We start from the raw sequence: 15,797 nt of genomic DNA, 5'->3' as shown, positions 1-15,797 counted from the left end.
AATAAATAAATGACTAGAATACAATCATAGTCACTGTACACTGTTCGAGTATATCACACAATCATTGCTTAACAAAGCCTAGTTAAGTTTTGTTGTACACAAAATCTTGAGTGATACTCATTTATGATAAACACAATGAACATCACGGATCATTTTACTACTTGATTTCTACTTCATTCATCTACTTCATTATATCTAGAGAATTTTCCAGCCAACATGATCGAGATGTGATGGAAGTGATGCTCTGGAATGCCTCGCCTTGCTTTAAACTGAAAACCCAGGGTCTGTCTATCTTGCAGCCATGATTTCTGTTGTTCTTGACTTTGGTGTCACTGTTTTTAATGTAGGTGGTTCATCACCATTCAACATGCAACCCCTGTTGTACTTACACCTTCCTGCAAACCTTGTCAATTTGGATTGGGTGATCTGCAGTACCAGTCATAGGAGAACGAGCACATAGTACATTTGTACACACTTCGTGAAACATTGTACCAGTCAATGATTGTTGATTTATTCCTGCCACTGAAAGTCATAGCAGTAGATGCAATCACAAAAAATAGAATTATTTCCAAAATATCGTACAACTTCAGCTTGCAGTTCAGACACTTATTCATGTTGATATAATGGAAGAAATTGTTGTTACTGCGCACTGACCAAGTAGTTTGACATCCTTTTTGCCGGCAAGGAAAACTGGTCAGAATTCACCCCCACGATCTCATTTCTAACTGCTTGCCATTTCACTTCCACATTTCACATGCAGCGATAATCCATAAGTGTTATCCAAGATATTATTTTGTTTTAAAAGAGCGACAGCTTTTTCTTCACTACCCAGTTTGTTTTCACAGAAGTCTCTTAAAATCATTTTGTGGACACAACTGTACAATCCAATAACTTAACACTAACTGAAAGAATAACAAGCAAACCTGGTGATTCTTGTTTTATTCATCTACGTTATCTCATTTCATTATACATATATTAGTCATTGTTACTGTTCTATCCATATTAGTTTTTTTCCTTGTTGAATTAATTCAGCTCTGGAGCTTTTAGCCTGGAATATGTAAAAAAATTTTGTAGTGTATGAAAAATTCCATGCCTGACTGGGATTTGAACCTGGGACCCCTGGATCAATGGTTGAGATGTTACCATTCCACCATGGAGATCAACAATTTGCACACAATAACCACTCATATGAATTATAAAAAAAAACCTAGTCCACAGATTTTTATTACACTGTGAACACAACCACATTTTTTAATAAAATCAAACTTCCTATCACAATAATGACAAACTATGTTACTACTGACAAAATCAAACACAAACGAACAGCCACCAAATGGAATGTTATAATCAGCTAAGTGTAGCCTCTTAAATCACATCCTTCTTAATATTATTATAAATTTAGTGTCAAGTAAAAACTATTATCCTACATCAGGTTAATTTTATTTTATTGTTTTGACAGAAAAGCAAACAAAAAAATTTCCATTTAGAAAAAGAATTTCTTGCATTATAAAGCGCTTATGAGATTAGAGATATATATCATGTACTGCCACCTTATGAATTCAATAATATACATGGAAACCGATTATGGTAAGTCAAGATATCTCATTTTACCATCTTATGAATTGTTCTTGTTCAAAGAAGGCAGAATGTGGTATGCTGCTGACTTATCACAGTTAGTCATCTTATGAATTTCTACGTAGTGTTTAGGAGACAACATAAAGTATAAATACATACCATATTTGGCCAACTTTTACCAAAGAAATAACAACAAAAATAGTCATAATGATGTCATATATGAAGACCTCAGGCAAAGAACAGTCTAAGTCACGTTTGACTCTTTTCTAGAAAACAGCAATTTTAGTAGAACAACATAACTGATACTTCTCTGTCCAATTTTTAAAAAGTGGACTTAAATTGTTCTTTACTTGAGGTCTTCATTTATATCAACTTCATTATTTAGAACATTGTTCTTGTCATTTTCAAAACACTTATTTCTACATAACTAAAATAGTTACAGTTTTTATAACTTTGCCATCTGATAGATATCAGACATTTATAAGTATGAAAAAGGTATGATGTTGAGATCCCACTTTTGCCATCTGACCACAGAATTAATTTAAAAGAAGTTTAAAAACATTGTTAACCTAGATGACTTATGCATTTAACCTAACGCAATTTTTCTTTAAATAAAGAAAGCTTCTTGTATTATTTCTAATCTTCAATAATAAAAAAATTAAAACTGTACAGCATGAGTAATATAAAATAATCTTTAATAAAGGAAAAAATCTAAAAAAACATGTACCACTTAACTCTAATATCTAGTTCATTAGTAAACAATTGACTGTCACCAGTTAGTTTTGTACAATAGATGAAACTTGCTGCATAACAAAAATGCAAAGACTGACAAGAAAATGAAGAACAACATATGGTAACTATAAAAAATACATATATTTTTAAATATGCTTAAATTTAGGGTAGGAAACTTTTATGTTGGTTATACAATGTATATTTTAAAACATTGACTAAAATGTACATTCACAAGAATGGTCCTGTGATTAGTAACTTGGATAGTAATTCTGACTTGTTGGTTATACCCATAACTAGCTTGGAAAGGGTTAATTAAGGTTTTCATATTCTCTAAAACAGTGATTTTAATGTTTTTTTTGTTTAATTTGTGAATTTTGTTATAACCAGTTTCATTTATCTTGTTAAGCACTTCAGATCACTTTTAATGTACTATACTTCATAGTATGATTTATGTTCGTAAATATACTTTTCGTAAATATATTTTATTTTTGATACAGACAAAAGTCTGTATCATGAAAAATGTAAAATTACATTTACAAATCCAGCAACTTTTACTATTCACTCCTGTCAGTTATAACACTGTTTTTGAAAATCTAATTAAAAAATATTCTTTATGCAGAACAATATAACAGTTTCATTAAAAAAAAAAAATTAGTGTTATATACACTCAAATTACATGATTGTTCCAGTTTTTAAGGGTTTATTTTTACTCTGTAGTGTATCGCCTGCCTGATACTTGTCAGTTTAATAGAAATTTAGCTGAACTGCTCAAATATTTTTAGACATTTTTAACTTATTATTAAAATAAAAAAGTTTGCCTTTGGGAAACATTTATTTTCAAAAATATATACCATACTGATGTAATTTTCAAAAAAATAAAATAAATATGTGGTAGTTGAATCGTGTATTATTACGCTCGGATCAGTAAAACATAACTCAAATTTATTTTTTTCTATGAAACATCAGATAAATGTTAACTACTCTCACGTACAATTAACTTATGGTGGGTTTTATCTGTATCCAAAGAATTCCACTACAATATTTCCTTTCCAAGGCAGCATCAAGTATCAGATTGAAAGCTATAAAAAGCCTATTTTATATTGAAGTACGATTAATCTCAGAATTCATTTTTGCTACAAAAAAACATAATGTACTTTATCAAAGTCCAACAGGGCTTGCAAGGATTACCTCTGATCAAGATAACATATATATTCTTCATTTAAATTACTGTAATTAAGTAACAAAATTTCCTTTAGTTTTTAATCTATGAAGGTAAAAAATAAAGAGTTGATTTTACTCTCTGTATTTCTGTTTTATTAACAGCCTTATACAGTACAAAGTGATTGGAAATTATCTTCAGCCTTAGTGAACACTCACTTAGAAGAGTTTTGCTGCACATATTTATTTATAAGTAATGCATCATAGATATTGTGATAATGATTGAAGTAAATGGATTAGCCTGGCAAATGATTTTTATATTCTTGTGATAATAATAAGGAATAGAAACATAATTTTGTTTTGAATTACAGTTAGTTATTTTAGTCAGAAATGTGTTCTTTTGTTGCTGAAAGTAATGTGTAATTCTGTTGCCAAAGTAATTTAATGACTAATGAAGCAGTGATTAAAATACTCAATTTATAAATTACACAAATTATGTTCATTACTCTCAAAAAGAATGAATGATGTGACTCATGTTCCATGGATAACAACAGTTGATAAGATTTATTGTACATAGAATGCAACAGTGCATTCAGTTTTGACTTAAGGTGTAAGTTTAGCTTGTATAATTGTTTATGAAATTATTGTATTGTTTCCCAGAAGTTTGTACTGTTTATTTGAATTAAAAGAACTATTTTTTAGTAGAGTTGGTACATATGTGTTTTCTATATGCATTTTTTTTTCTTATATTCTGCTGTTTTTAATGTTTTTTATAAATGTTTTAAGTTAGTGAACTATGTTTGGATTAGTAATATTTATGATTAAGTATTCCTTTAAATATTTGATTTTAAATACTAAAAATGTTTTTTTTTATTTTTAGGATATTTAAAGAAAAACTTTTCATATTCATTTACAAAATGAAAAGGTATTTTTTGCTCTGTTATCTGTAACAGTTATCTTCTACAAGTTCTATAAGAAATTATTTAACCTATATGAGGTGTGTTGAAGTTTTTTGTTGCGATGAATGCTAGCATCTGAGATTTTAATTTCTGCAGCACTCGTAAAACAATTTAACACAATAAAATTTCATTTTATTGATCATGATTATTGTCACTATTCTTGAAAAGATCCAGTTAATTGTATGTTGGTATTAAGAAAAAAATATATAGTACCCTTCACTTCATGAATTACAGCTTTTGAAACTGATGATATCTTCATTTGTATGAAGTATGAATCATCTTTTATATTATGAAATGTACGTTATTAATTTATCTTTAGTTAAATAATATGTTGCACTTCTGATTATCTGGAAGTTTAACAGCAGTGAAAAAACTGTGTTATTGGGGTGTTAAATTTAATGTTTGAATTATTTGTGTAAACATAATCTGTCAAGGTTTTACAAAGAATTGTCCAAATTTACTGAAATAATGGAAATTTCATCTGAATTAGTTGGCATGTTTTTTCTATTCTATTAAAAGGGGGGGGTTGATTAGTAAAACATCTGTGATAACCATGATTTGAACATTTAACCATTTATTTTAGCATTATAATTATCATTTAAGTGGGAAAATTTGCCTAAACCAAATGCCCAACAGCCATATGTACTGGGTGTGTGGGGTTCACCGCCTACTGCGGCGGTACCCACAAAAAAACCACTCCCTCACGTGACGTGGTGTTGGAATTGTTGTTAAAATATAACCTTAACATCATGTGCAATCACAGGCACACCTCACACTCACAAGATATATACATCTCGTTCACACAACTGTACACTATATTTACAACTACCTATACATCTTTTCTTATATACAACTGTTCAACTCTTCTCTTATATGTAACTCTATTATATACACAACTCTTCAGCAACATATATAACTCTTCTATATAGACTTATGTATAGTGCTTTTTTTCCGTGCCCTCCTCTGTGTGAGCCTGCTCAGCAATGCCGACCTCAGGTGGCAAGGTTTCCTGCAGAAGCCATTGATGACAATGATGCCGAGACACCCTCACCGTCCATCCCCAAAGGCTAGCACTTGACGTCACCCTTACCTGACATCCCTGCTATCCTCCTCTTGCTCTTCTAACAACTTGTCGAAGCACTCTCCACATTGAGCTGAATTAATTTCAGTTCCTGCTGCATTGTCTGCTATTTTTGTAGTGGCCCTCCACACTACAATGTCTGTCTTGCAACATCCCGCCTTGACATGGCCATCCCTGCTGGAATGAAATCACTTCTTTGACTTGTCCGGACCCTTGCATAAGGCCGCCTTGTGGCCAAGGTACCAGCACCTCTTCTAGCCTGTGGGTTAACGTGTCATTGCCAATCAGCTGATTTGAAAGTTGAGAGTTCTAAGGTTCAAATCCTAATAAAAGTAGCTGCCTTTATATGGATTTGAATACTGGATCATGGATACTGGTGTTCTTTGGTGGTTGGGTTTCAATTAACCGCACTTCTCAGGAGTGGTCGACCTGAGACTGTACAAGACTTCATTTCATTCACATTCATACATATCATCCTCTGAAGTAATACCTTACAGTGGTGCTGGAGACTAAACAGAAAAAAGAAAAGAGCACCTCTCTCGTTCCAAATCCAGGATCACCCTACATCCTCAGGCGCCCCTTCTCATCTTGCTACTATAAACTGTTAGCAAGGCTACCTGCATATTTGAGTGAGCAGGCTGTAGCTTGATGGTCTGCCTTCTCTCCTCTTCTACTTTGATAACTTCGACCACTGCCCTGACTACCTCTTCACTAGTAGTTAAGGCATCTCTGTCTTTAATGCAAATTCTTCGGATTCTTTCCCTTTTCCTTAAGGCGACCTTTACCTCTTGAACCCCTTGCCGCAACTTTTACATGAGCTTCTTTGGTCCCTCTCCTATGTCCTTGACCCTGATCAACATATCCTTCCCCTGTCCCTAATGGACAGAGAGAATCTATGAGTCAACCTCACTCACCCCTCCCTTTACCTCTTTAAGAAGGTAAACTGATCTACTGCCTTGATGACCAGTGTCTTTGCCTTCTTGGCAGGTGCTGCGCTGGTTGATCTGTCTGTCCCTCTTCAGTTTGTATGTAGCTACTTTCTCCAGGTACAAGCCAGACGTCCTGTTCGTTCTGCAACCCGCGTACTCCAGTAATTTTCTCATATCGATAAAGATACGAGAAAATTACTTGAACAAGAACCCAGTATTTTCTCGCGGCATCACTCTCTACTTCAATGGAAGTCCTCCTTGCCTGGAGGAAAATCTCCCCGATGCCCTTCCTCAAGTTGAAGATATTACTCTTTCCAATTGAGGAATCAGTTACCAGGGTGAACACCTTCCTCTCAAAGTCCTCTAGGTCATCTCCCTGTAGGACTGTAGTCGACTTGGTGCAGGCAAGAAGCTGCCCTACTCTTAACTGGCCCGCCGCTGCAAGATCTTTGACTCTCAGAGCCGCTGTAATAATAGAAGACCTTTTCTTAATAATTATTATTTAATTTTGAGACTCTACTTTTCTGCTTGGCAAAGTCGAAAATGACAGCCAAATCTTTTTCTCTCTTGGTGAAGATGAGCTCATTCAGCTCGACCATCTTGAGGAACCACTCCCTCCTCCATTTAGCCGCTACAAGAACATCAATGTCATCATTTTTGACACCCTCCTCTAGTTGGTGCAACAATTTGTTGTGTTGTGCATTGACCCTAGTTTGACAGGCCACCTTCTTCATCTCAGCCTTGCTCTCAAAGGGGTTGGATTCAACGAAACCCCGAAGAGCCGTCACTACTCTCACCATGTCCACCGCACTTTAAGCTCCCTGGCCGTGTGACTCTTCAGCATGTTTCATAAGGAGCTCTTTTACATACTTGACAAGCTTCCCCTGCGGGGTGCCCTCAAGCTCTTCCTCCATTTTAATCTCTATCTCCTTGAGATTTTTCTTCACAGAGCAACTCCTCTTCCTCCGCTCCTTCCTCTTCTCCTCACAGGTTGTGCCATCCATGGACTCACTTGTAGATCTTCTCGAGCTGAACGCATATTGCAGGGCCTCCTGCTGGCCCCTAGTCTTTTTACCCATTTTTCAAAGTAGGAAAATCTGCTAGATTTGGTCTTTTCGTTAATTTTCAGTGGATGGGTGGCGGATAGGTATGGGAGGGAAAGGGAGAAGGAAAGATGGAAACCAGGTCCAAATTGAACTAGGGGGGGGGGGCGAGGAATCCCTAATTTAAATTTATACCCAAATCCAATAAAGATTTTGGCTATGTCCAGCTTCACTAATTTCCTTCTATAGACTATACTGCCAAGTATTGTAACTACATTTAAATGCTACACTTTTAGCATTTAAATCCATCATTATAAGATTTTGTCGTCTATGATTTAAGCAACCATGCTAGACTGCAACTCCTCACCATCTAAGTGTTATGCTGCTAGTCATTTCTTTCTTTTAATCTTTCGTAAAGAACTGTACATCAGATCTGTGGAAACTAATCAATGTGAGATTATTTAAATTTTTTTTTCTGGATCAGTTGATCATTATCATTTATTTCTCATTTCATCACAGATATTGGTGTGAACATTTTTTAATCATTAATTCATTCTATTCTTTCTATAAAATTCAAGAAGTTAAAACATTACTGAAAACAACTTCATAAAGTTGTTCATTTTAACTGTTTTTTAAATCTAACAGATTTAAAAAAAAACAATTAAAATGATTTTTAAGTCAACTTACTTTTTTGGGTTAACAGGAATTTATTGCAGAGTTTAGTTCTCAGCTGGTCAAGATCCTCATTTCAACAAACATTATAAAGTATTGTTATTAAATGAGTAACAGCACCATTGATCTCTGCCTACCACTGCTGGATAAACATTATTGAATCATGCTAAATTGGTGTCATTACTTTCACTGCTTCATGTGTCACAGTAAAGTAGATCTCACTTTCCAATAGGCTTTTTATTAAGTAATAATATGATTAAGTTTGTATTTTTCAGAAATGTTTAAAATTAATCTTATTTATTTGAAAGAAGACAGAGATTGATTATTTTAAAAGAGTAAATGGATGATAAAATATACTTAAGCTTAAGGGAAACAATTAATGCATAAGTTGATTTCAATTATTGATGTTTATGAAAAATGGAAATTATATAGTATAATGAAATATAAAATTCTGAATTTCTTAAATACTGGTTGTTTTTATGTTAATTCAATAAGAGAAGGCTATGTGTTTAATTTACACTTTTCAACTTGTTTCTTGTCATATAAATGATTTGTTCATAAAAAGAGTAATATTACTGTCATAATTAATAGAAAAGTTAATATAATTATTTTTTTCACTATTGTTATAACAATTCAAAATAGTTTAATATGCAATATGAAGTTGTAGCTACATGATTTTAAATGGATATCATTAATCAGTATTGTTATTACATTTCAAAATAGTTTAATATGTAATATGAAGTTGTAGCAGCATGATTCTAAATTGATATTATTAATTTGTCATTGTTAAGTATATAGTGTTATATTGTTTAGAATTAAAAGAATATTAAGTAACAATATTTTGAGTAAAAAGTTCACTGAGAGCATAAAATATTGTTAAACGTATATGGATTATGAAGTAATTTTTTAGCAGCATTTCTCACTTTTCTATACTGTGTAACGCTTACTATACAATGTTTATTTGACTTTACAAACAATGACATTACTTTTTAATTTGTTGATTACTGGTTGACTGAAAGGAGAGAGATTTTGAGAGCAGGTAGTTTAAGCTCGTTATTTGCACAGATTATTTTGTTTACAAAATATGAAGTTAAAGTGGTGTGATTTATGCTTAATACGGTTAAATAAAATATTTTATTACACAAGGTGTGAATCTACAAATGCATGTGTCAGTTACATTCACAAATGTTTTGACTGAAAAATCCAAGACTTAATTAATTTTTAAGGAACTTTTAGCTTATGATAATGTTCTTATTTTTAATATTACAATGGTAACAATATATGCATATGTTTTATATCGCTTTCAGTTCTATTCATTTTTTAGTATTTTATGACATTTGCTGTCATAAAACGTTTACTTTAAGTTAATTAGAAATTTAGATGTTTGAATGTTGACATTGTAGTTAGTATCACATAAGAATCTGATATTATATGTTCTTTATTGGTCTAGTCTGTCATATATAGTCACCATATTTTTTAAATATACACATTGTTTTGCCAATCAATAATAGCATACAACATAATAAATACACACAAAAATCATTTTCATTAATTTGTATGGAAGATATGCTGCTATATATGTTGGGTCTTTGGTATTGGTATACTGAATTATACTGTAATTTTCCAATTCATAAATTAGTGTTCTTTAAACAACAGTAAATGGATATTCTATGTTTTTAGCATTAATTTTTATGTATTTCTATATTTTAATCTCTAAATGTGTTAATGGGTTTTTTGGTGCAGTGTAATGTGACAACTTGATTCATGTATTTAAATTAATTTTATGATTTAAAAATGATTATTTTTTATTTTTCTTATAACCATTTAAAAAATTATCTACAACCAACCTATGGTACTTCAGCCAGACTCATTTCTAGTTTACCAGTAGATATATTTATTTTTCAATGAAATAAATTTGATGTTGCAATGGCTGATCTGAAGTACCATATAAAAGAATTTTTACACTGTGTTCAATATTAGCTGTGTCCAAAATTTTCTTGTAGTAATGCTGCAGGATGTTAACATAAAAGAATACAATGTGACTCAACATTCATATAATTTTTTTCTTTCTGTTCTTAACATTTTATACAATATTATATAATCATTGATTACTTTTCTTATCAAATAATGACTACATTTGAGGCCTGTGTTTTGTACTGTTAAGATCTTACACTGAACACAAACACTTTTACTGATGTACTCCCAATATAAATCCAGTTTCATTTGTGGATTTTGATAAATTGCATTCTTATTTATACAGCCCTATTACAAAGTAATAGATAATTGCTGTTTTATTTATACTTTTCTGGCTGCATTATCTATATAGCCAGTATTAAGAATGAGTATGGAATGATTAACTGGTTAAAACAAAACATGTATTTTTCTTCTTAATTGTTTTTCTAAGTATAGTATTATTTTTATTATAGCAACTTTTTTTAAATTTAAATATTGAAAATTGATCAAGTATTATTTATTAAAAAAATATAATCGTTTGGGTATACAGTTACATCAATTTTATTTAACTCTATTTATTTGAGGATTTATTTTAAATAAATTTTTTAAGAAATTAACTTCGTGTTAATACCAGTATTATCTTAAAACTTTCCAAAATTATATTGATCTTAAACGTTTTATACTCCTTTGATATTGTTCATTATATATACATAAATGTAAATAAAAATATATTTTTTCATAAAAAAGTACAGTTCCTAAAATTATGTATTGTTTTCATATTTGCAATAAAATGAGTTTACATTGCGTTATTTTTCATCGGCTTTTTCAATTTATTCTTTACACAACAATTTTCATTATAATAAAAGAAAATTAGTTTTTCTGTCAATGACAATACATAAGAAATGAAAATTTTTCTTTTGTTACCTTAGAATAAGCTTATTTACTTTTTTCTGCATTAACTTCTTTAGTTTCATAGTGTTAAATTTATTTTTACTATGTTCATTTATGATGTTTACATAATATTTAGAATATATTCAATTTAACAAGATTATGTCTTCTGCAATTCATTTTATAATGTCAATCCATTTTTATAAGCACTTTTCAGTGTGTTACTAGGCAGGTTATCTTGTTTGTACATCTTTAAAAAAATTACACATGATGTTGGATTATATCAGGAGTGTGTAAAATGCATTATGTTTTTAAAATTAAAGTGATATAAATACCACTAGCTTGTAGAGACTGACTTCTACATTTGGTTGATAATTGAAGCATATACTTTGTGGTTTATTCAGTGTGAATGACAGTATGGCAAATGCGACTACAAATGACCCTGCATCTATCTATTCCTAATACAGATCTTCAGCCGTGTTCTGTCTACCCTAAGTGCTCCCTGCTTCCTCCTAGGAACAAACTTGACAACAATTCTTTAAATAAGCTGAGCATGGCCAATCCTGCCTTTGTGTAGTCACTAACCAACTCATAATGCATAAGGTAGAACTGCTCTCCAAGTGAGCGAAAATTTGACTTAACTTCTTAATTTGTGAATGCCTGTTATATGATGCAGGAGCCCAGGTTCCAGATCCTATCATTTACAGGTGCAGAGCAAAGCTTTGAGTTTGAAAGTACAGTTTGCTCTGATTGATAAGGGCCTCTACTTCCACACTTACTATCTCATCCTGATCCCCTAGGGTAAGAAACCCTCTAACCACCTCCTCCGTACTGAGCCCTGATGGACTTTATCAGAAGTCGTCTTTTAAACCTTGGCATATGACATCTCTCAGTCGCCTCGGCCCAGGATGCCACCAATGCGAATGCCACAAGCAACATTCCCATCGGTGTAACTATTACTAAAAATAACAAAACACATTTTCATTCTTGGTCTCAACCAAGAATGGAAACTATAGTCGTCAAAGGAACTGAAGCACCTACCTACCTGAAAGATAAAGTGAGTTCACAAGTGCGACACAGACGTGGAAAAACACTAAAACAAAAACTTGAAAATAAAACTAATAACAAAACAAAATAAAAGAATAAGAACAAAGAACAAGATCAAGCAACACCCTAGATTCCCTCAGCAATCCGTTCCCCCCAGCCAAATAGTGCAGAAATTTTGCAATCGCTGACCATTCAGCCTGGTTCTTCCAATTTTAACTGATGTCAAGCGTTGCTTTGATGGTATCCAGCCGACAAATTACTTTGGTCACTCCAGATCGTATCTGGCACACTCGTACAATACATGGAAGGCATCGTCCTGCACCCTTCACTGCAGGCACAGACTTGAATCCACCAGGCCAAACCCAGCCAGTCTATCCCTGAAGGTCCCATAACTGGTAAGAAACTGAATTATTTATTTGTTAGAGGACACCCATGAAGCGCTCTGCAAGCTTCTAATGTCTGGGAAGAGATCGTGCGTATAGCAAGACTACACATACAACTTCAGCTGAGCCACATGGTCCAGTATTGATTCTCCAGCACAACAGAACTCCAAGCAGATTCTCAGTAATTTGAAGCAGATACCACTAAATCTAAAACTTAAATTTATTTATATTTATATACAACAATAAATAAATATTCTTTCATATTACAAGCTACTTAATGCGATAGATTTGCACTGGTAACTTAGTACTAATTGTGGTAACTAACTTGTACTAACTTGAATCTAATTGTGGTAGGTAGTTGCCTCCATTCCAGTTCCAACAATGCAGAAAATTCACTAAATTGGATGTCCATTTATTAAATACTTCTATGAAGAAATTTATGCCGAAAGTTCTATCTAATACCTGTTGGGGAGCTGATCGAATATGCATATTGCCCTTCTACCATGCTCTAGTCCGTTCCCAATTAGATTATGGCTGTGTGACATATTCATCGGCACGGGCCACCACTCTAAAGATGCTCGATGCTGTCCATCACTTTCTCATTCATCCATCTTGGCTCGGTGGCTTTTCGCTCAAGCTTCTTGGTTAGTCTGCTGGTGGACAGTGGCAAGCCATTTCTTTGTAATACACGGAAACTAATGATATGCTCCTTTGTGGCTCTCATTAAAGCGCAATGAACTCATCCAACCTTTGATGTGGTATCCTCAAACCAGCATGTTAATCAATACCAGGAACAGCCAAGATCTACTGCTTCGCTAGGCATCAGAACTCAATGCCTTTTCTCAGCTTTTAATATACAATTACCTCCAGTCCTTAATGTTAATTCTGTTATTACCCTTCTTGGTAGCCTTCTCATTAATTAGTGTGTAGTTCAATAAATCTTTGTCAGTTTAATAAAAAGAGTACAAATCTGGTTTATCTTACAAAACAAATTTTATAATATTACATATAGCATGAATGTTACAGTTTATACAGACGGCTCTAGAAACATTAATTCTGTTTGTTGTTGACAACATAACATATATGTGATTGGCCTTCCCAGCATCACCAGTATTTCTATTGCAGAACTGTATGCCATTAATAAGGTCTTACATATAACTAGTCCAAAATATCAATATGCTCTTGTTTGCTCAGATTCCATGAGTGTCCTACAGGTGATTAATGATGTATACTCTAGACACCCTGTTATTTGTGATTCATTATGTCATTTCGCAATGTCTAGACATAATACAGCAATGAGCTTCTGCTGGATCCCCAGCCATATAGGAATTTCAGGCAATGAGCGCACAGATAGTGTGACAAAGAAAACTGGTTTCCAGCCTCCTTACACCGATCGCATCGCTTCATGCCTGTTTCCTGAAAAGGGTGGTTCATGATGAGTGGCTAAGTGATTGGAATGCTACCATGAACAATAAACTACCTAATTAAGAACACAGTCTCATTGTGGAGCTCCTTATGTAGAAATAACAATCAAGAGGAGGTTGTTATCTGCCATTTGTGAATAGGGGACACTAGAGCCTAGTGTCCCCTATTCCATGGGTGAGCCACCCATGGATATCTGATGACGCAAACAGATGCCCTAGTTTGTGCTCGCTGCAACTGCCGACCAACAATGAACCACATCCTTGTAGATTGTACCTGTTATGCAGCACTGCATTGCAAGTTTAAAACATTCTAACTAGTCTAGGGGATAATGAAATGTTTTATGGTTTCTTAGGGCTGTCTGTTTATACTCAATAATTTAAATTACTGTAGTGTGTATCAGCCTATTCATGCCAATTGCTTACAGCAGTTTGAAATTTACAGCAGTTGTCAAATATGTCATGTTTGGGCGATGATAATGCAGAAGTTTTTTTGCCCAGGATAAACCAAATAAAAAGAAGAAATTGATGTCAACTCCACAGTATATTAGAATCTAATATAATATGAATTGATTGTCACTTATGTTTTTTGAATCTAGTAAATTATATAGTTTACTCATAAAATTAAACACCAATGGAACTCAAGTAAGACATTTCAATAAATGGTAAGATATAATAAACTGTAATTTTTATTTGAAAACTTACCAATAGAAGTATTGATAACATTGCTGTAGTAAGTTTATAAAAAATGAGAACTGTATTTTTTGTGATTAATTCACTATATAAGAAAGCTTGAAGCCTTTGCACAGTAATATGGTTTAAAAATTTTGTAATTTATGAAAAATAGTCTAAATAAGTTTTGAATCCAAGACCTTACAAAAGAAAGGTTAGAATGCTCCACTCTTAAAAGAAAAGATTTATCTTACAATAAAAAAATCATGAAAATTCATTTACAAGTAAATAGCTTATTATTTTTTATTTTTCAGTGCAACCTGCCTCTGTAACTGTAAATTATTGTAGTAGTGAAGAATTTTTTAAAGTTATCATAAAAATAAAAGTACCATTAAATACCACATTAAAAAAATTATTGAACAAATTATTTTTATGTAATTAAATGAAATTATAAATCTTGCATTATTAAATTAATTACCTTCTTAATAAATTATTAACAAATTAAATTTTTTATTTATTTATTATTAATTTGAATTTTAGTACATTAACTAAAAACCAATTTAATTTAAGCTGTGGCATGTAAGTTGACCCTTGAACATTTGTTATACTTTTGGTTGCTTATATGTTGAAATGTGTAATGTATTCCAATATTTAAGTGTTGATGGATGCTTAAGCTTAAGTGCTCATGGATGCATCAACAGTTACTATATGTACGCAGTTCTGGAACCATGAGCTTTTCTAGTGATCAATTTTCAAATTTGTGCAAAATTTGATTGTCAAGCCACGATTAAAAATGGTAATGTTGTCCTGGGAAAAAGCAATTTTCACTTTTAACATGAATTGTGTATGCCATATAACTTAATTTTAAGAAAGTATGCATTAGGTAACATATTGTAGTATTTCCAAGATCTACTATAGCACTGTTATTCACCTGCTGCTATAATGTTGAAGTCAGTAGTTCACTTAAGCTGGATGAATTTAATATCAAAGTAACCCATTTGTGTAATTCCTCCTCTAGAACTTTTAAGTTTCTAATGAACATGCTAATTACACATCTAAATTGTGATGGCTGATGAATTTACAAATATAAACTAAAGATGTTTTTATAATTTTCTTAAAAAATAAAATAAATGTAAAACAAATATTATTAATTACAATATATCAGTAAAGTAATTGATAATTTGCCAAATTAAAAATCTGATGTGAACACTACATGACTTCCTTGTACACCTATTAAATTACACATACACATTTTTAAAAGTATAAACAATTAATTTCACTAAT

This window comes from Lycorma delicatula, chromosome 1 (genome assembly GCF_047948215.1).
Source record: "Lycorma delicatula isolate Av1 chromosome 1, ASM4794821v1, whole genome shotgun sequence".
NCBI classification, from domain to species: domain Eukaryota; kingdom Metazoa; phylum Arthropoda; class Insecta; order Hemiptera; family Fulgoridae; genus Lycorma; species Lycorma delicatula.
The sequence above is the reverse complement of the archived record's forward strand: the minus strand, read 5'-3'. Positions refer to the sequence as shown.